Source organism: Berghia stephanieae, chromosome 2, assembly GCF_034508935.2.
Source record: "Berghia stephanieae isolate SIO BIC M18660-M18661 chromosome 2, UCSD_Bste_1.3, whole genome shotgun sequence".
NCBI lineage: Eukaryota > Metazoa > Mollusca > Gastropoda > Nudibranchia > Aeolidiidae > Berghia > Berghia stephanieae.
This window is the reverse complement of record NC_088361.1, coordinates 15,025,714-15,049,512: the sequence shown is the minus strand read 5'-3', so window position 1 is coordinate 15,049,512 and position 23,799 is coordinate 15,025,714. Positions and strand designations below refer to the sequence as shown.

Sequence of the window (23,799 nt, the reverse complement as noted above, 5' to 3'; positions counted from 1 at the left end):
ACGTTGAATAGACGTAAACGTCAATTGCTAAATGACGAGCATTTTGGTTAACCAGTTAACTGCCAAACTCTGGAAAAACAAGTATTTATAAATTTGGCCAGAAAACTCGTCCTTCAAATATCAATCGGTTTAAATGACACCCATCTTGTAAAAAAAAACCCTTTCAAACCTGGGACTTCGCGAGGTTCATTTAAGTCCCAGGTTTGAGAGCCTTTTCCAGGTGAGTGTCATTTAAATCGATCAATTTGTAAAGGACGAGTTTCCTGGCCAAAATTTTTTAATACGTGTTTTGCCAGAGTACGGTAGATAACTAGTTGAAAAAAAACACGCAATCTTGTCCGCTACGTCAGGTAATCAATAAGTTGTCGAAGTTAATCCTTTAACATATCGGTCACGTGACAGTTCATTGTGAATACCCTCTTAAGATACAAGGCTCTTAACGAGTTCATTATGAATACCCTATTGGGATACAACCCTTAACCCATTGTGAATACCCTATTGGGATACAACGCTTAAAACGCCTATCTCGTCTGTGAATTATAGTTACGCTGAGAAAAAAATTAAGCCTCGGTACGTTGAACTTTATCAATGAGAAGGGGCGGCGGGGAGGAGGGGGGGGGGGGGTGACGTAACCAGTAAATGCACAATCAAGAAATGAACAGAATTGACGTGTACATATATGAAGGTCTGACAAGTTTTTTTTTTTTTTTTTTTTTTTTTTGTTTTTTTTTTGGAAATTTCCATTGCAACAATGAGCCCATAATGAATGGGGTTGTCAGACCTGAAAATAAGTGCACGTCGAACAAAAATAAGGCGTTAATAACGTGTCTTAATCCTTTAAGTGCAAACCATTACGTTTTTTGGTCGATGTTGTTGACGCTACAAGCATAATGTTATAACAAAATATACAAGTATAATAACGGGCAGTATCTGGTACTTGGCTTGGTTTAACATTAGTTTTGGAATGAGATTCTACTTACACGATCGCTTGATTTTTGACGAGGTAAGAGTCCGAATTATTTCAATTAATTAATTCCCTTTGTTTGCGCGGCTATGTGGTCTTATGGTATGTCACTCGCTTTTTGGATCGGAAGGTTCTGGGTTCGAGCCTCGTTCGGCGCATAGTTGAGTCCTTGGAAAATGATCATTACTCACATTCTCTCATCGTACTCAGGTGTAAATTGAGTACCTGGCAGTTAACAGCGTTGTCTCTGTTGAAAAAAAATTGTAATATCGCGTAACAGGCGTCATGTCTCGTCCTATATGTTACATGTTACTGTTGGCCAGGGACGCCCTGTTAATATATATAATATATATATATATATATATATATATATATATATATATATATATATATATATATATATATATATATAATATAATGCAATTTTCACTCAATTTTTGCCGAACGATCGTCTGTGTTTTTACACTTTCAGTCGGCGTAATCCTGTACTTTTTTAGCTTTATAAGTGAAAACTAAATGCGCTCAACGCGTTTTACAAGGTCCCTGGTCAACAGCAACATTTAACATGTAGGCCGGTACATCCCCTGTTAGGCGATATTACAATTTTGGACAAAGACAGCTTTTAACGCCAGGTACTCATTTTACACCGAGTACGTGAGAGATGGAGTAAAGAGCCTTTCCAAGGACCCAAATGCGCCGAGCGCGAGACTCGAACCCAGACTTCCGACCCGAAGCGATGCATACCCCTAACCATAGCCGTACAAAAAGCGTTTTGAGCACGTTTAGCGAATATTTTTGCTCTATATAAAAGATCAACTTTTTTTTCTTAATAACCCTCATCTTGACAACAGCTCTCCAATCCGGGACATCACGGAGTATTCCGTCAAGTCCCAGGTTTGAGAATTTTTGAGAAGACGAGGATCAAGTAAATCGATCGATATTTGAAGGACGAGTTTTCTGGTCATAATTTTGAATGTGAGTATTTTTCCCAAAGTGGGTTGTATATCCCGTGATGGAGGAGATTTGTCATTCAAGAGATGAGTTCTCCATTCCTTTAAAAAAATATGTCCATTTGATGATGATGATCATGTCCCGTCCTACATGTTAAATGTTGCTGTTGACCTTGTAAAGCGCTTTGAGCACATTTAAGTGGATATTGCGCTATATAAAAGCTCAATTTTTAAAAAAATGTTGGTGATGGTGATGATGATGATGATGATGATGATGATGATGATGATGATGATGATGATGATGATGATGATGATGATAAAGATGATGAGGAAGAGGAAGAGGAGGAGGAGGAGGATAAGACATGTCCACATGAAAGAAACTAGAAATTGATGTCGACAAATGGAAATAACAGGAGGACAAATTCTAATCATATCAAAACAAATGTTACGGACACCATTGAACTCTGGTGAACTTTGGAAAATCTCATATTCAAAAATTTGGCCTGAAAACTCGTCCTTAAAATATCGATCGATTTAAATGAAAAACTCTCAAACCTGTGACTTTTAGGAAGACCTCACGAGATCCCTGGTTTGGGTTTGTTTTTTTTTTTTGCCAAGAAGAGGGTCAGTTAAATTTTAATTCGATCGATGTCTGAAGGACGAGTTTTCTGGCCAAATTTCCAAAAGAGTTTTTTCCAGAGTACCACAGTTAAATGGTTAATAAACTAAATTAGATTTTCTACCGATGACTTTTCAAAATCAGAAATACAATAATATTTTGATTTGTTTTGTTTTTGTATTGTTCTGTTTTGACATTTTTCATGCGAGCGTCTTTAGAACACGATCAATTTCCCGAAGATTGCTTACACATAATCTTGTTATCACGTCGGGTAACGAAAATCAAACAATTTTGAGTTTTTCATTACTGTTGTGATATCGTCTTGTTTTTATAATAATTACGTTATAATAATGAAATTTCCAACTAGACTCTTGGTCTATGCCGAGTTTATAAAAGCCGAGAGAAACACATTCGTAAAAACTTTTTTGAGTTTTTCAGTATTGTTGTGATATAGTCTTGTTTTGCTAATAATTACGTTACAAAAATGAAATTTCGAGCTATGAGGGGTTTATAAAAGCCGACAGAAACACATTCGTAGAAAATTTTTACTAAAGTAATCCAAGTTTGCTGCTCGCGATATATTCACTACGTCTTATCAAAATGGTAGCTAGCAATTGCAATTGTTGCTGGTTACCACGACAGAAACCGGGATAAATTATTTATGACTTTTTGATGGGCCTTATGGCTTTGATGGATGGATTAATTTCATGGTGACTATTGGTCATTACATTAATGCTAAAATCGTCACCGTTTCTCGACTTTTGACAGAGGTAAGCTATTAACTCACTCAACCCTAACACCGACTATATCCGTAGTATACCCCGGGTTACTTTTACCTCATGCCAATTTATTACATTTTTCTGAGACAAAAGGCTTAAAATCAAAGCTAATGTTCTAAATTTTGACATGTTAATGATAGTTCAATAAAACGATCTATACACATACTCAATTAAAATAACTTTTTTTACAATTTTGAAAAGTAGCAAAAATATCTAGGAGTGAGGGAGTTAATACTGAGCGTGTATTTTTATACCTAGCATTTCTATTTTAAGTAAAGCAGTACAACATTTACCTAACTTGACTCAGGTGGCAATAAGTTCTTAGCCTAAAGCAGTGATGGATATTTCAAAAATGCTAAAATTAAAAAGACAATTGACACAACTTGGCCGTTAGTTACCAAGAGGAAATTTTACTTATGTCTCCAATCAGTTGTATAAATATAATATATTATAGCTGTTTTACGACGTGTTGTAGACTGACTTACTGACTTAAGGCCTTTCGCTTCCTAATCATCCGATCGGGACGCCTCGGCTGCCTCTCTAATCTTCTGTGTCATTTCTTTCCACAGTTCACGGTCTTTTGCTGTGGATGCTAATTCCGTAAGGTCTTCCTTTGATTTTAATTCTTTGTTTTTTTGAAGGTGTTTTAGGTCTCTATTGAGGACAATGTGTTGTAGATTCATCATAATTACATTATGAACACACGATACATTCAAAATGTGTAAAAATTGAATTAGATACGCTTAATTGTGACCCTTCGCCTCAAAACGGTATTAAGTCGGGATGGTTAAGATGATGAAAATTGAATTTATAGTCAGAAATATCAAACTTGTGTAGAGTTTGTACGTTTTATTCAGGAGAATGGATACCATATTTTAGAGTGCTAATGCCAACAACAATGTATATTTTTCACCAGTTTAGCATTTAATTCGGCTTTTAAGCATATGGTTCGTTCCGACATAATACCGTTTTGAGACGATGGGTCACAATTTATTTGTTGTTCTCTTTTCACTTTCAAATTGATTTTACTTCCAATAAATATCGGTTTCTCGGCTAACAAGATAACATGAAATTCCCCGACAAATAAGAGGTGCCATAACTAATTATTGCCACCGGCAGACGTCAAGACAAAATCAAATTTATTAGAAACTCGGACAGAAAAGTTAATCATAGCCGAGATACACAGAACTGCAAAGTACCACGAAAAGTTCGTATAAATACGAATTTTTGGCTCCTGCCACAGAACTGCATTTGCCTCTTTGACTCAATAAATCCTCGTTGAGAAGGAAGGTTTAGTTCCTTATTTCCGATATTCAGGACTTTGGAGCATTTTTGGATCATTCTGAGGGAAAATTGATTATTTCTAAAGCTATTTAAAGTGCCTTTTTTTTCTCTATTTTTCCACTGGAAACTACGAATTTTTGAAAGTTCAGTTGGCAGCTCTGGATACGTGATCTGTTTTAATGTGAAATCATTTCCGTTTTTCACGAATTGGGCAAATTTTGAATGGACAATGAATATGAAAAAAGAGCCCTTGACCTTAAACAAAGCGCAATCAATATCACACATGTGCTCAAATCGCTTTACAAGAGGTCATAAGTCAACAGTAACAATTAACATTTAGGAGGATACATGACTCCTGAAATGCGTCATTACAATGTCTTTTCTGAAAAGAACAATACAGTTGTGGCCCTCATATGAGCCCAAGTCGCATCACTATTATTGCTCCTCTCTGTGACAAAAGGCATCGTATGTGACGAGTAGCTGTTATCTATTATTGTATAGGGAATGAGATTAGCGGAAGAGTAGCGTCCCTTGATTGGACGACCTACGATAAGACAGCCCTTCCTAAACTTACTGAACTTCCCGCTAATGATTGGTACTAATAATGGCGATAGCGTCTGTCGGTTGTCAAGACGTGACTTCCAACAAAGGGGCGCTACTCTTAAATCTGTTTTGAAATATTCTCATTTGGGAACAACCTAGTTGAGCTCGCTGTGAATGATATAATCAGTAGTGCCGCGCTGAGGACCGGACCGAGGACCGGTCCCACGGTCTTTTAGCTGTGAACCGTGGTCCAGTCCCAAAGAGGAAGACCGCCGGCGGTCCTCACTTCTTATCACCTTTCAACGGTCTCGCGCCATACTACTTCCCCAGCGATTCGTTGCCTCGGTCCTTTGCCTATCTTCCACCAATCACCACCCATCCCACTTAATTAATCGCACCCACCCCCCTTTGCCATACACTAAACGACACAGACGACCATAGAGGCAGACGACCACCTCCCTCCACTCCGCAAACCGCCCTTTCGTGTGTGAGATGGGGGGAACAGGAGGCGCACGCCTTGGACGATTCCATTATACGGGGTAAATTTCAAAATTTACTACACCATAATGATCGCAATGACAATGATCTATGATGAAGGCATGACCCCTCTTCTCTAATGGGTTATTGTTTGAAATGTATGTGACTACTAAAGATGTGTGTGTGTGTGTGTGTGTGTGTGTGTGTGTGTGTGTCGAACCTAGCAAGTTGCAAGTCTGATTTTTTGTTTTCTTTTGTCCATCTCTTGTCGCCACTCCTTTCTATCGCATTGTTGTCATTTAAAATAATACAATAATATTAAAATTTCGTTTGGTGTTTTAACTAATCAAGTAATATGAGTTTCATTAGTTTCTTCCGTCCAAAAAAAAACAGTTATAACGTCTGTATTTTTAAAAGGTCCAATAGAATATTTGGGGACCCCGATAGCTCAGTTGATAGAGCACTCTCTTTATACGCAAAGGGCCAGAGATCGATCCCGGGTGCAGTCGATTTTTTTCTGAATCCCTGTCTACTCAGCAATGAATGGGTAGCTGAGTTTGTTAGATCTGGCGAAAAGTCACCATCGACCCCTCTTATCACCTCATCCACCCCCTCTTATTATAACTTCACGTCTCTCTCTTACTCTTCAATGCTCGCTGCCCTCTAATGTGTGTGTGTGTGGGGGGGGGGGGGGGGTAGGGGTTGCGTGTGTGTATCAACGCCACGAACAAGTCGATCAACGCCTTGGGCGATGCCATTATCTCCGTTAATGGGGATAAATTTCAAATTTTATTAAATTATCGAAGTAACAATGAAGTACGGTGAGCAAATAAAGAAGACATCACCCCTCTTCTCTAATTAGGTTACAATTTGAAATGAGTGTGACTACTCCGTGTGTTTTACTCCTGTAGGCCACGGTTTTCATCGTGTAGCGGTCTTTAACGGTTCAAGAATGAACGGACCGGTCTAGAGACCGGTCCTTGCGGTCTTCATTTCCCAAGGACCGTAGGACCGTGGTCCTTAAGCTTGCCAAGGACCGCCCCGCACTAATAATCAGTCGGATGGTGAAAAGGTTTGAACTGAGATATTGCTAAGTTTAGCTAGAATGTCGATTTTTATCAAAAATGAGTTTTTGTCATAAATGATTAAATCAACCTTATTGTACATCTTCAGGAAATATCAAAGCTTAATTTCACTTCGAAATATTTTTACAGCTAGTTGAAAAAGTATGAAATTTGAGAAAAGTTGCTGGATACCTTTCCCATACATCTGACCATAACTGCATGGAAACATCACCCGATTTACTTCAAATATAGAGTAATATTGCTCTGGTGAGCATAATATTCTGTCTGAAAATGAAATAAAAAATGCAAATCCAAAATTTTCCCATTCCGACTGATTATGTCATGCACTGACATCTTCACTGGATAAAGAATCTGGATGTAGTTTCCTGTCGTTGGTCATTTCACTTTAAATCGCAACTCTTTTCGCGTCATTCATTCACCGGTCAGTTTGTTTTAATGTAAGTCTTTGTACGAGGAACGAAAAGAAAAAAACCCCAAAAATTTGAGCTTTTATATAGAGCACTATCCACTAAATGTGCTCAAAGCGCTTTACAAGGGGCGTCTGACCAACAGCAACACGTAGCATGTAAAACGAGACATGACGCCTGTTATTACATTTTTTTTTTTTACGTCAGGTCTAGTTCTACATGTTATGTGTTGGCTTGGAACCCTTTGTAAAGCGCATTGAGCACGGTTAGTGGATATTACACTATATAAAAGCTCAAGTATTTTTTTTATTCTCTTGGTTCTGGGTGGGGTTCCTGACCTCCCATATGGGCAGGGAGGTGCATACTGTGTCTTCTATCCCCCTATGTCTGTTTTCCAACATGCTTTATGCCTTTGTCTTGGAATGAGATTATTTGGTTTTGTCCTGGCCCTGGCCGGATGCCCTGGCTGGGAGGGAAACAGTCAAATGTTAGTTAGTTTTGGGAGATGGTATTTTTTCCCTTGTAAATCATCTCTCTGTTATGCACTATATTATGTCTTATTTATGTATTATATATGATTTGTAAACATTTGAGTGTATTTCTCTTAGTGGGGACCTGTGCTTGTGTCTGGATGAGAATTTAGGTGATCTCAAACTAAGTTCACTGATAAAATGTGCTCTTGGAATCTACATCTGTTTCATATTTGAACCAATTCCCCTTTGTCTGCCTTATTCTTGGATGCTTTAATTGTAATTCTAGAACTTTTTACTATCCCATTTTCTTCCTTTTTACTGGCGCTGATATGACCTTAATGTGTTATGTTGCAAGCGCTGTAAAACGCTTAAAAACAAACAATCATATATTCTCTTGGCTATTCAGACGCACATAAGACGGCGGACACATTTGATCTCCAGCCATCACTGTCTGCTGTCATCTTTGACATATTATGTCCCTACTTCCCTACAAAATTTGGTGATAGATCGTTTGCTTGTTTCGGCCCCAAGATTTGGAATGAACTACCACGTGGTCTGAGGAGTGCAAGTCTTTACCTACTTTAAAAAGAATCTCAAGACACATTTTTACTGTATTTGTTTTCTTGACTCTATATGAATCCTTGATTTGGCTATGAATTGTTATTGTTGTTATTATTTTTTTTTTTATTTTTTCACTTAAAATTGATATTTATATTGTAAAGTGCCCAGAGCTTGTGTTTTACACGAGAATGAGCGCTATATAAATGTGTATTATTATTATTATTATTACTACTTCTTCTTTCACTTTTTTTTTTACAATGAATTAACTCTCTCCTTACCAGCCATTTTCATGATTTCCCCCAAAACTTCATACAAAAATATATTTTTTATCACTCAAACACAATAGCAGTATCTAAGTTTTTGAGATAAATTATTTCTTTAGCAAAACATACTCTACAACACACTGTTCATTTTCTTTAAATGTTTCGATGTACAAGAGAAATTTGAATAAGAAAAAATGTTGGTTGTATCGTAACGAATGTGACGATTTTCCTATGATTGGTAAGGAGAGCGTTAATTGCAATAAGTTGAAACCATTGTTGCGCCTTAGATAGAATGCCTATGGCTAAGAATGGCTAAGAAACTCACAACATTGCCATCCGGAAGTATAACGGACCAACACACAAGACTATGAGTAACCATGAACTTTTATAGTATGGTTAATACAGTTTAGTGAGAATCACTCATAAACATGGATCCCTTTTTCCTCTTTCCCGTTGTCCAAAGACTATATTATGGTTGGACAGGGTTAAGGACGGTATGAAAGAACTGGGCCTGGTGGATGACGACGCTATGAACCGAGATACATGGAGATGTGACATTCATTATGGCAACCCTGCAAAATGCGGGATACGCTGAAAGAAGAAGAAATCTCATAAACATAGAATTGGAAAAAATAAATAAATAAACAATAACAAAGACATGAGTGACGTCAACTTTATTCTAACTATTATTTCGGGCTAAAGCAACCATAATTTCATGGTTTTTATTCGTAAAAAATTCCGTTTAGAAAATCTCGCTCATTTTCGGGGACTACTATCTTCCGCACTGTCTTGAAGTGTTGTAACTGCTTTATTTTTGTCTCAGAGAATTGGGTTTTTGTTTTCATTTTTAAAAATCTATCATTATGTATAGGTTGTTAAAATGACTCCTTTCTCCTTTCTTCCTGTTAGAAAACGGGTCAGATAAATAGTGCTATCTGATTGGTTGATGATGTAGTACGCAAACAATTGTAGACTTACTGATGACGTAGTACACAGATTATTGTTATCTGACTCATGACCCGGAAAGGAACTATTTATGACCTTTAGAGCATACACTAAATCAGCCGACATAGACATTAATCTGTCGTACTGTAATCATCATTAGATCATTTTATTTGATGATGTAGATTACAGTTTTAAAAAAAAGATTGAGCTTTTATATAAGCGCAATCTACATTAAACGTGCTCACAGCGCTTTACAAAGGGGTCCCTGGAACACGTAACATTTAGAACGAGACCTGACGCTTGTTAGGCGATATTACACTTTTTTTCCGACAGGGACCATTTTACACTTGAGTACGGTGAGAGAATGTGAGTAAAGAGCATATTCCAAGGACTCAATTATGTCCCTAGCGAGGCTCGAACCCAGGACCTTCAGATCCGAAAGCGAGTGTCATACCACAAGACCACATAGCTGCACAGTAACATAAAAAATATAAATTTTCCTTAATCATCAAACAAGCAAAACAATCTTGACTTTCATGGAAAAAATAATTTCCGTGGCATTCTACAATAGGCTTAAACAATCGTGTCACTTCTCTCGTCATGACTCATAGTAACTTAGTAACTGGTTCTAAACTATCGGAACAATGGCGGACGCCCTAATGAAATACTTCTCCAACGAGCATAAAAGTGTATCCAGAGGAGAAAAACGTTATAAATCTGACCATGTTTTGACTTTTATACATTCTGAATACATGGCACGTGAAAAAGTTCTAGCAGAATAAAAAGTACCGATTTTTTTTTTGTTTAGAACCAAGCTGCTGGTTGTTATGCGGACGTGACATACGACTACTGAATCCTATTGTGATGATTTACAAATCTAAAATTCAATTACTTCCCTTTGAATAACATAAATTCAAGTTTAAAAAATGTGTTTGTAAGCAAAACGCATTGTGTTAAATTTTCATTGATTCGTGTAGACAACAATTATATAAGAATGAATGAATATTATGGCTGCGTTATTTCTATTCTCAAGGACTGGACAATGCTCCGAGCGATACAGGTTTACTGGAATCTTACAAATACGCCCTCTCAAGAATCGTTGTATACGTCTCTGTTTTGCGGTGCTGTCGTCAAATAAATTCAATAGTATTTTACAAATTATGTGAGAAAAAAGAAATCACTATAGATACAGAAGTCGTCACTTGTCTAACTCTTCGAACAAAATAAGAACAGTGCTCATTAAGAATTCATATTGCTTAATGATCTAATAAATAATTCCTATTGTTTTGTTTTCTTCATAAAGTAACAATAGATATAATTTTAAATAGACATTATGATGTCATTTAAATTAAACTGAACTTTTTTTTATATATAGAGCAATATTCACTAAACATGCTCAAAGCGCTTTACAAAGGGTCCCTGATCATAATCACAAAAATAACAAGTAGGAATAGACAGGACAGGTTGGAGATATTACAATCTTTCTGACAGAGACAACGCTGTTAACGGTCAGGAACTCATTTAACACAGTCGTCACTGGTATATCTCTTCGAATAACATAAGAGGAGTGCTCATTAAGAATTCATATATTGCTTGATGATCTATTAAATAATTCCTATTGTTTGATCTCTACATAAAGTAACAATAGATAGACTTGTAAGAAAAATTAGGATGGCATGTTCCATTTAATGTCATCATTGTCATTTCTTGAATTATCTTGGAAGGTGGGGGAAGTAGTTGAGACACTCGCTTTTGGATCGGAAGGTCCTGGGTTCGAGCCTCGCTCGGCATTAAGTGAGTCATTGGAAAAAACTCTTTACTCACATTCTCTCACCGTACTTAGGTGTAAAATGAGTACCTGGCCGTGAACAGCGTTGTCTCTGTCGAAAAAAACAGGTCTCATGTCTCGTTCTACATGTTACATGTTGCTGTTGGTCGGGTATCATTTGTAAAGCGATATGAGCACGTTTAGTGGATATTGCGCTATATAAAAGCTCAAGCTCAAGTAGTTGTTACAATACCGTTTCTGAACAACTACAACAACACCAACAACAACAACAACAACAACAAATGAACAACAACAACAACAACAACAAAAATGAACAACAACAAAATAATACCCTTTGGCCTCGAACAACCACCTCATAAATTCGGTCATTTCCGTGACATCAAATCCTCCACTGTTTTGGTTCCTAAATCCTTTGGGAGCGAGCGTGTATGTAACCAGTACTTCAGAGTACTTATAATCTATAAATAGACTACCGACATAAGGGTGACATAAGGATTTCAGTAGAAAGATGTCTAAGCAGATTCAAAGGATTATTAACAGGACGGGACGTGAAAAGGGCGAGGATGGATGATCTTTATTGATGACCAAAATTTATTTAGACTAGAAAATAGGACATCATCATTCTGACACTAGAAGATGAATTACTCTAGAAAAGAGTTTTACAGTTTTCCCACAGGAACCATTAAGTGACCCTCCACCTCGAAATGGTATTAAGTCGGATTTTTCAATTTTGGGTTTTTGGTACCCAATCATAGCTTATATTATGCTTAAAATTTTGATACCAAATTTATAAAATTCTGATTATTCATTGCCGAGATATGACCGTTTGAAGTAGGGAGAGTGTAAAAACCAAGTTTTGAGAAAATCGACTTTGAAGTGAGGCACCGTTTTCACATATGATCAAATCAATGGGCAAAAATAACTCCTCAGATACGGGCATTGAAAATTTGACGAGAATAGTAAAATTTGCAGAGACGTCAATTTTCAATTTGACTCACAGGAATTTCAGAAACCACTCGGAGGAATTTCAATCCCGAAAGAGGAATTTCCACACACACAAAAAGGGAATTAGGATGATATTTGTTATTGTGTTTACATATTGTATAGATCTAAATAGATAGTTGATTACAAATATTTTCTGATATATGAACACATTGCCAAATACAAGCCCAAAGTTTCCTTATTTCAAGTGAAGAAAAGAACCAAAACATAATGATGGTAGTGAGGATGATGTTGTGTTGGTGGTTGTAGTAGTAGTAGTAGTAGTAGTAGTAGTAGTAGTAGTAGTAGTATTAGTAGTAGTAGTAGTAGTAGTAGTAGTAGTAGTAGTAGTAGTAGTAGTAGTAGTAGTAATAGTAGTAGTAGTGATGATGATGATGTCATAATGGCTGTTGTAGTAGTAGTAGTGGTAGTGATGATGATGTGGTGGTGGTGGTGGTGGTGACTATGGTTGTAGTAGTGGCAGTGGTTGTAGTAGTAGTGAGATGTGGTCTGGGTGGTTGTAGTAGTAGTGATGATGTAGTGATTGTGGTTATAATAGTAATGACGATGTGGTGGTGGTGGTTGTAGTAGTAGTGGTAGTGATGATGATGTGGTTGCGGTGGTTGTAGTAGTAGTGATAATGATGTGGTGGTGGTGGTTGAAGTAGTAGTGGCACTGATGATGTGGTGGTGGTGGTGATTGTAGTAGTAGTGGTCGTGATGAAGATGCAGTGGTGGTGGTTGTAGTGTGTGTGTGTGTGTGTGTGTGTGTGTGTTTGAGAGAGAGAGAGAGAGAGAGAGAGAGAGAGAGAGAGAGAGAGAGTGCTAAAAGTGCATCAAGTGATAAGTAGAGCAACACGAACTTTAAAAACCAACGAGGCTAAAGTTTGAGGTCAAAATATTTGTTATTATCTATTATTGGCAAGTGCAGCCTTGGAAATAGTGGCTCTCTGCTCTGAGAGAAAGTCAACTCTTGTTTTGAATGTTTCACTGATAGTTGCTTTTTTCAACTTTAAATATATATAACTTATCGTCAATACATATGTTGAATTAATTATTATGTTTTCATGTAGAAAAATGATTGTAGTTTCTGAAACAACCAAAAACTGAAATTTGATCATTTTGACCATTTCCACTTTAAAACCGGTTTTCTTCGTTTTCCAAATCCCGACTTAATATCGCTTCGAGGCGTAGGGTCACTTTTTTTTTACATCACGATTTTCTTCTTCTGCGGCTATAATGTGGTATTGTGGTATAACACTCGCGCTTTCAAATCGAAATGTTCTGGGTTCGAGCCTCGCTCGGTCGGCGCATAAGTGAGTCCCTAGAAAAGGGTCTTTATTCACATTCTCTCACCGTACTCATTTTAAAAATGAGTACCTGGCAGTTTACAGCGTTGTCACTGATCGAAGAAAATTGTATGTATTATCGCCTAACAGGCGTCATGTCTCGTTCTACACGTTAAGTATTGCTGTTGGCCAGTGACCCCTTGTAAAGCGATTTGGGCACGTTTAGTGGATATTGCGCTATATAAATGTTCTTCCCTACGCCTGATATCCTTCAAAAACCGCATATATTTTTTACGGTGAAGGAGTTTTTTGTATTCCCAATTATTTATTTTGTTAATTTTGTCCTAAACGCTATATCAAAATAACATAAATAGATAATAAGAAATAATTATAGGGCATCGTGGCTCAGCGGTGAAGTCTTTGTTTCTCACCCAAAAGGTACCGAGTTCGACTACCCGCCTCGTTAATCACGTAGTCTTGAGCATGTCACCTCGCCCTAGCTAACTTTGCGGCACTGCGCTGCTGCGGCTTACGCCTGGGTTATTCCAGTTTTCCTTTGGAATAAGCCCTAAAGATAAATTTCCAATTTGAGATGAATAAAGGCAATTTATTATTTTATTATTATTTTTTGATATATTTTGTTAATATTTTCCTAAACCGCTAAACTATTAATAACCCTATCGCAGGAGATGTTGAGATAGAAAGAATCGTATAATATCAAAGTATACGGCTATGTGGTCTAGTGGTATGACACTCGCTTTCGGATCGGAAGGTCCTGGGTTCGAGCCTCGCTCGGCGCATAGTTGAGTCCTTGGAGAAGGCTCTTTACTCACATTCTCTCACCGTACTCAGGTGTAAAATGAGTACCTGGCCGTTAACAGCGTTGTCTCTGTCCCAAAAATTTGTAATATCGCCTGACAGGCGTCATGTCTCGTCCTACATGTTATGTGTTGCTGTTGGCCAGGGACCCCTTGTAAAGCGCTTTGAGCACGTTTAGTGGATATTGCGCTCTGTAAAAGCTCAAGTAAAAAACAAGCCAAAAGTGCTGGCGGCCACGATTAGTATTTATACCACTCTCATTAGGGACGCTAGAGAATAAGAACGCGTTCAAGGACTAGTATATAAACTCTTCTAATCACGTTGAACGTACGAAATTCTATAAATAGCTCACGTCAGATCGAGGCCACCGGAAGGAAGAAAGACCGCGTCTGGTGCCTCCACTATCCCATCCAAATTACTCGTTATTTGTGATCGGTTTTTGTTGTTTTTGTTTTTGTTACTCCGTTCCGTTTCATTTGTCAAGCTAACCTCTAATTTTAACAAATTTTAACTGCCGTACTCTCGAATAACACGTATTAAAAAATATTTTGCCAGAAAACTCGTCCTTCAAATATCGATCGATTTTTAATGACCATCATCTTGGCAAAACAAAACAAACACAAATAAAATCTAAAATTTGGGACCTCGCCATTTTTTTCTTACCTCCCAGTCCACCCATCAGTGATTAGACAGCCGGGTCTGTTAGATCTGGCGGAAAGTACTTGCTATGCATAGGCCCGCGTCCTATTCAAAGGATAGCAAGTAATTGCTATTGTCCATTTCTTGCTGATAAACTCAAACTCCATTTGGATCAACGAGGGCTCTTTCAGAAATAACCGAAAAATGCCCATTGCTCAGCAACCAGTGGAGATTTTTTAATTCTGTAAACGACATGATATTCCTTATTTCCTTACGGAAGTGCATCATTTTGCACAATGAATTTCTAGACGATTTTAAAGATGGCGGCCCACCTTGAAACTTGGTCAAAGGAGGGAATCAGAGCTGTCATACGTTTTTTTGAACGCCAAAAGTCTGAATCCTACCGAAATTCATAAAGAACTTCAGAGTGTATATGGTGAGCATGTTATAAGCCGTACACAAGTCTATCACTGGTGTAGTTTGTTTGAAGCCGGCCATTCCGACTTGACAGACAGGGAGGGGAGAGGGCGTTCGATAACTGCGACGTCAGAAGACAATGTGAAGCGAGTTGATGAGCTTATTCGTCAAGAAAGGAGGGATCAGCGTGGCTCAGCGGTACGGTCTTTGCTTCGTACCCGAAAGGTACCGAGTTCGATCACCCGCAGCCGCTACTCTGTGAGGTCTTGAGCAAGTCACCTCGCCCGAGCTCAATTTGCGGGCTGCATCGCGGCTGACGCCTGGGGTTATTCCAGTTCTCCCTTGGAGTAGACCCTAGATAAAAATTTCCCCTTTGGGATGAATAGAGGGAATTTTTTATGTTTTTATTTATTTTATTTTAAAAGCATTTTTCGGCATCTCGGTCACCTTGGTATAATGACGATTCCAGGTGTTGGGCAGCAGCCTCTTATGGTTTTCACACTACTATGTTATGACGATCGACCCAATCAGCAAAGTCCGGTCCTCACTCGTGCACCGTCGCGAATCCGCCCGGAAGCCTCGTCACAACAAACAGTTCAACTAGATGCTCTGCCGTTTCGGGCTCTTGCCCACATCGGGTGCATGATGGACGGGTGGAAAGTCCCCACTGATGAAGAGTGTTGGGCCAAAATGGTTTCGATTTCTTTATTAGTTGGAGTGATGTAATCATTCAGAAACATGATAGGTCCGTAGAGCCGGAGTTTATCCCGGTTTCTATAGCGTGAAACGGACAATAATTCCAATAGCAATCGCTCGTTATTGTTTTGATAGGACGCAAGTTTGTTACAAACTACTTTCCGCAAGATCTAGCAGAACCAGCTACTCAACCACTGCTCGGTGGAAAGGGGGAGGGATCAGAAGAAGAAAAAAAAAACAGTTCGACTGCAACTGGGATCGAATTTGGTCCCTATGCGTGTTAAGCGAGTGTTCTACCCAATAAGACATCGGGACCTTTTGTTGGATTCAGGGAGTGGGATAAGCACAGCGTTTTATATTATGATATAAATCATTTTCTCACAACCTACATCTAAACATTTTTTAAAAAATTGAGCTTTTATATAGAGCAGTATCCACTAAACGTGCTCAATGCGCTTTACAAAGGGTCCCTGGCCAATATCAACGCATGCCGTGTAGAACAATACATGACGCCTGTTAGGCGATACTACAATCTTTATTTTTCCGACAGAGAAAACGCTGTTAACGGCCAGGTACTCATTTTACGGTGAGGGAATGTGAATAAAGAGCCTTTTACAAGGACTCAACTATGCGCCGAGCAAGGTTCGAACCCAGGACCTTCCGATCCGAAAGCGAGTGTCATACTACAAGACCACATAGCCGAACAGAAGTTATAGCTTGCAGCAAATTTTGATTACGATCCCTCGATACAAGATGGGCAAGTCCAGCGGTGAACATATTAACGTGTCTAATGACCGAATGGAATATGGTTGAACATCGTGACGTCACTTCCCTCGTAATGACGCATGTGAAAAAGTTCTAACCAACATGAACAATTTTCTTTGTTTAGAACCAGCCTGCTGGTTGCTGGGCGAACGTGACATCAGACTATTTAATCCTATTATGGTCATGACTTAACACCGTTGTTATGAACATTATTATGGCCTTTGGTTTTAGCGTATCTCCATTACAACAAAAACCCATAACAATTTCCGTTATCAGACCTGCGAATAAGTACACGTTGGGAAGTCCGTATCGACAGAAACGCTTTCATGAGTTTTTGTGAACACCAAATTCAGTTGCGCAGCGTGGCTCAGCGGTACGGTCTTTGCTTCGTACCCGAAAAGTACCTGAGTTCGATCACCCGCCGCTGCGCTGTGTGGCCTTGAGCAAGTTACCTCGCCCTAGCTCAATTTGCGGCTTGTGGCGCTGCTCCACGACTAACTCCTGGGTTATTCCAGTCTTCCCTTGGAACAGACCCTAGAGACACATTTTCCCTATGGAATGAATAAAGTGAATTTTTAAAATATTTTTTTAAAAATATATTTTGATCTCTAATGATTCGAGGAGATTCCTATTTTCAACCAAATAAAAATTCCAGGTTAAAATTAATGAATTGCTTCATTTTATCAAGAGGGTTGTTAGAATCAAACGTAAAATTAATACAGTGCCTTTGGGGATTATATTTTTTTTAAAACTCGCTTTGATTTTAGGATTTGGATAATTGCTGGTTCCATTAACTAAGCGTGTAAAAAGAAAAACGATATAGAACATTTTAAAACGTTGTCCTTCAGAGATGGAGAGACAGATAAAGTGAGTAAGTGACTCATATATATAAGGGAACAACACAAAACAAACGACGTTTCGGCCTTTGGCCTTTTTCAAGTAAACACGATATATATATATATATATATATATATATATATATATATATATATATATAACAGAGAGAGAGAGTAGAGAGAGAGAGAGAGAGAGAGAGAGAGAGAGAGAGAGAGAGAGAGAGAGAGAGAGAGAGAGATGGAAGAATTTGGCATCCAGACTTTAGAAAGAGAATGGCACCAGATGATGATGATGATGATGATGATGATGATGATGATGATGATGATGATTATGATGATGATTATGATGATGATGGTGATGATGATGATGATGATGATGATTATGATGATGATGATGATGATGATGATTATGATGATGATGAAGATGATGATGATGATGATGATGATGATGATGATGATGATGATGATGATTACTTTCAAAGATTTAAGTCGTTTCTGTACACAAGCATGTCTTCCATTTCTATCGTGTTTATCTAAAATGTACCGAAGCTTTTCTATGGCTATAGAAGATAATCATTTCTTTCATTGCCATCCTCAATAATGCTATAAACAAAATTTTAAACCCTTTTGTATTCACTGTTTGTCATCTAGAATTTTCATAGTATGCTATCCGTGAGCCTAGGCGAGACAGGATAAATGTTTTATATTGAAATGGGCCAGGAAAATTGGAAGCCTAACAAAGTAAGAAATTTGTAGCGTTTGAAATGAAAATTGTGGATTATGTTGTGGCGTGCGTGGGAAGGGGTGATAACTATTGAGACAGAAATCATGAATTTTTGGGATTTGGGTTTGTCCTTAAAATTATATTTGTATTTGTTGTTGTTGATAATAATGATGTTTTTGTTGCTCTTTTTTATGATGATTTTGTTGTTGCTCTTGCCGTTGCTGATGATAATGATGTTGTTGTTGTTGTTGTTGTTGTTGTTGTTTTTGTTGTTTCTAATCATCTGTATTGTATGATGACTTGCGTAGTCAAGCTAGTGTAGTATTATTGTGTGTTGAAAGAAGCGAAAGTCAATGTCAGTTTTCGTCGTCATAATCCATCACCGGAAGTACGTCAGGAAATTAATCATCTCCTTTTATCAGCCCACGACAACACTGCAAACATCATTCTGCAATCTGAAACTAAACGTCCCACGGAGACACTTGACATCAGGAGATCAAGTTTTCTCCCAATACGCTTCAACAGTCATGACGTCACTTCCCTCGTAATGACTCATGGTAACTTAGTTACTGACTCTAAACTATAGGAACAATGGCGAACGCCCTTATGAAATATTTCTCCGACGATCATGGAAGCGTATCCAGAGGGAAAAAAAAAACATTATAAATCTGATCATGTTTTGACTTTTACACATTCTGATCACAAGACATGGAAAATTCTAGCCAACATGAAGAATAAAAAGTTCCGATTTTCTTTGTTTAGAACCACGATGGCCGCCGTTGCTAGGCGACGTGACATCAGACTATTGAATCCTATTTGACCCATACTTTTGGAACAAACTTTCCCTTCGTCTTCGAAATTCTTCATTCCTCGACTCCTTTTGAAAGAAATTGAAGATATTCTATTTCGTTAATGGCATGATGGGGGGCGAAGTGGCCGAGTGGTTAAGGCATTGCACTGTGACCCGGAAGGTCCCGGGTTCGAGCCCCGCTTCAGGCACTTTCGTGTTTGTCTTTTTTTTCCTTGGGCAAAATTATTAACCCCCAATTTGCTCACTTGGACAACATGGGTGATTCCTGTTGACATCTGACAAATTGTTTGATGAATTTGATATATTCCTTCGTGGGGTGCCTAGGTGACGATATCTTATGATGTCGTGGCGCCAGGGCATAATTAATGTCATGATAGTTGTCATTTGTGACCCTTCGCCTCAAAACGGTATTAAGTCGGGTTGGTTAAGATGTTGAAAATTGAATTTACAGCCAGAAATATCAGACTTGTGTTGAGTTTGTATGTTTCATTGAGGAGAATGGATACCATATTTTAAGGTGCTAATCCCAACGATTTATATTTTTGACCAGTTTAACATTTAATTCGGCTTTTAAGCATATGGTTCGTTCCGACATAATACCGTTTTGAGACGATGGGTCACATTTTTTTTTTTTCCATCTCTTGAATCGTGCCCAGAGCCTTCTATGAGAGAAAGACAAGCCCTTCTAGTTTACAATGAGGAGAATTCATTAAGAGGGTTTTTTTATTTTATTTTTTTTTTTAACCTCAGGCATGGGAGACACCCAATGTTTGTCGTTGCGTTGCCAATTTAGATTTATCTCCGTCTTTTAAATACGACAATAAACAGGTATAGGTATATTAACCTTAATATAAAAAAAAAACAAAAAAAAAACAAAAAAAAACAAAAAACAAACAAAAATCCATAAATTAAAAAGTCAAAAAAAAAAAAAAGAATTATATAAATAAATCAGTAAATAAATAGATAAATAAATAAATAAACATAGACTATGTTTTAAAATGAAACAGGAAATGACTTGATTTTATATGACTTAATAACCCTGTCACTCTAAGGCTATAGGCTATAGATAGAACGAAGATGACATCAATCTGGTCTTAGTTATTGTTTTTTGCCATCCGGGTTTAGGAGTAATGTTCACTAAATTGTATTAATCTGACTATAAACATTCATGGATACACACAGTTTTGTGTGTTGGTCCGTTATACTTCTGGATGGCAATGTTATGAGCTTCTTAGCCAAGCGCATACTATCTATAGATAGTAATCATTGCATTTTTTAATATTTTTTTAAGGGTTAGAAGTGGAATTATTTATTACTATAACCAGTTAACTAACGCACTGTGAAGAAATAAGTGTTAAGTCGAATTTTTTTCCCGATCTGGTGGGGAGAATTCTGCGATAATCTGGCGTCTTGTCCAAAAGAAAGCAAAAAAATGTTATTGTCAGTTTCACACTACAGAAAACGAGATAACTCCTGCTCGTGGGCCAAAGGACTGCTTTTTAATAAATAAATGAATTCCCTTTACCAATGCAGTGTCTTAAAAAAATCTTCAGCTTTTATATAGCGCAAAATCCACTAAACGTGCTCAATTCGCTTTGCAAAGGGTCCCTAGCCAACAGCAACACGTAACGTGTAGAACGTGACATGTCTCATGCTAAGCGATTTTACATTTTTTCCGACAGAGACAATGCTTTTAACGGCAAGGTACTCATTTTACACCCTGAGTAGGGTGAGAGAATGTGAGTAAAGAGCCTTCTCCAAGGACTCAACTATGCGCTGAGCATTTATTTATTCATTTATTTATATTATTAATTTATTTTTATTTATTCATCATTACCATCACGATAAACTATCACCACGTATTCTCATCTCATGAAAAGACGTGTCACGCCAATAGCTCTGTGCCTTATCATCTCCACGAGAGGCCGATTTGTTCACTAGTCCTTATTGTTAGTGCTATTTATATATGTTGTTAATACACCATAAGATCAACGTGTACTTATTTGCAGGTCTGATAACCCATTCCCACGAGGGGCCGTTTTGCTCACTTTTCCATATTTTTAGTGCTATTTATATATTTTACTAATATCATATAAGACCAACCTGGACTCATTTGCAGGTCTGATAACCCATTACCACGAGAGGCCGATTTGTTCGCATTTTCTTAGTTTTTAGTTCTATTTATCTCCTTCTTTCCCCCTTATCCCGCATTGTGCAGGGTTGCCATAATGAATGCCAAAGCTCAAAGCATCTCGGTTCATAGCATCATCTTCTTCCAGGCCCATTATTCGTGTTGATTTTATATATTTTGTAAAGACGCCATAAGATCAACGTGTACTTATTTGAAGGTCTGATAACCCAGGTATGGTGTCATTGTTATAATGAAGATACTCTCAAACCAACGCAATGAAGTAGTCTATTACAACAATGTTAAGTCAGGCCCATAACTGTATTTGGTTATCAGACCTGCTAATTTGTGAACTTCGCTCAAGACCAAGACAAAAGTCTGTATTTACTCATCAGAAGTATACATAGTATGCAGATGACGTCACTCAGGCCTTTGTTAGTGTTTTTGCCATCCGCGTTTGTGAGTTGTTCTCACTAAACTGTATTAACCAGACTATAAAAGTTCATGGTTACACAGAGTTTGTGTGTTGGTCCGTTATACTTCCGGATGGCAATGTTGTGAACTCCTTGGCCAAGCGCATTCTATCTATACGGCAATAGAAATCATTTCCAATCGACTTGTACTCGTCTGGAGGTGTCACCGTGGCCTTCGTAAAGTTGTGGCCTGCCACTGACCAAAAAATTACGTCAAAAGAAAACAAATCGTGAGTTGTATTCAATAGTTCAACCAATGGGACCACTTGTTTCCATGAGCACTACTAACGACAACTTACTAGGCGGGGCAAAAACGAAATAATGACGTCAAAATGCCAGTCTTTTTGGGTTTCAGTGTCAGGCTATAACTTAACGATGGCTACGGTGTGACACCTGCTTTCGGATCGGAAGGTCCTGGTTTCGAGCCCCGCTCGGCGCATAGTTAAGTCCTTGGAAAAAGGCTCTTTCCTCACATTCTCTCACCGTACTTAGATGTAAAATGAGTACCTAGCCGGTAACAGCGTTGTCTCTGTCTGAAAACAGTGTAATATCGCCCACTAGATAGAACGAAGATGACGTCACTCAGGCCTTTGTCATTGTTTTTGCCATCCGCGTTTGTGAGTTGTTCTCACTAAACTGTATTAACCAGACTATAAAAGTTCATGGTTACATAGAGTTTGTGTGTTGGTCCGTTATACTTCCGGATGGCAATGTTGTGAACTCCTTGGCCAAGCGCATTCTATCTATACGGCAAAAGAAAACATTTCCAACCGACTTGTACTCGTCTGGAGGTGTCACCGTGGCCTTCGTAAAGTTATGGCCTGCCACTGACCAAAACATTACGTCAAAAGAAAACAAATCATGAGTTGTATTCAATAGTTCAACCAATGGGACCACTTGTTTCCATGAGCACTACTAACGACAACTTACTAGGCGGTGCAAAAACCAAATGATGACGTCAAAATGCCAGTCTTTTTGGGTTTCAGTGTCAGGCTTATAACTTAACGATGGCTACGGTGTGACACCTGCTTTCGGATCGGAAGGTCCTGGTTTCGAGCCCCGCTCGGCGCATAGTTAAGTCCTTGGAAAAAGGCTCTTTACTCACATTATCTCACCGTACTCAGATGTAAAACGAGTACATAGCCGGTATAACAGCGTTGTCTCTGTCTGAAAACATTGTATTGTAATCTCGCATTATAAGCGTTATGTTCCGTTTTACATGTTACGTGTTGCTGTTGATCAGGGACCTCTTTTAAAGTGCTTTGAGCACGTTTAGTGGATATTGCGCTGTATAAAAGCTTAAGTTTAAGATTACTCGTAATAACGAGAGATTTTGCATTGCATGAATCATCATCTTTATTTCATTTACAAAAATCGGTAAATTAAAATTATCAAACGATGGATCATTAATCAGAGGTCAAATCGGTGACAAATTATAGATTGATTGTGTTTGTGTGTGTGTGTGTGTGTGTGTGTGTGTGTGTGTGTGTGTGCGTGTGTGTATGTGTGTGCGTGCGTGTATGTGTGTGTCTGTGTGTGTGCGTGTATGTGTGTGTGCGTGTGTGTATGTGTGTGTGTGCGTGTGTGTATGTGTGTGCGTGTGCGTATGTTGTGTGTGTGTCTGTGTTTGTGTGTGTGTGTGTGTGTGTGTGTGTGTGTGTGTGTGTGTGCGTGTGTGTATGTGTGTGCGTGCGTAGCTTTCATCATGCTTTCAACATGCTTTCAACATATTTCATTATGGTTAAACTAGCGTATTGTAAATAGCTTTATCAACAACAAAAAGAAAAAAAAAAAGAATTGCTCAACGTGCTCAAAGCGCTTTACAAAGGGTCCCTAACCAACAGCAACACGTAACATATTGAACGAGACATAACAACGCCTGTTAGACAATAATACATATTTTTTCCGTCAGACACAACGCTGTTAACAGATAGGAAATCATTTTACACCTGAGTACAGTGAGAGAATGTGAGTAAAGAGCCTTTTCCAAGGACTCAACTATTCGCCGAGCGAGGCTCGAACCAGGATTTTCAGATCCGAAGGCGGTCGATCTGAAGGAATATTTTTCTGTTGATTTAAAAAA

General features: G+C 38.2%; 1 protein-coding gene across 1 annotated transcript in view; it reads left to right on the top strand.

Annotated features, from left to right (window-relative positions):
- Window positions 1-570: 570 nt before the first annotated feature.
- The window catches only part of LOC144964377 (corticotropin-releasing factor receptor 2-like), a gene marked incomplete in the record, with an annotated part of 220,211 nt that continues 196,982 nt past the window's right edge, over window positions 571-23,799 (top strand). The window contains 1 exon segment of the mRNA XM_078898552.1: window positions 571-1,003.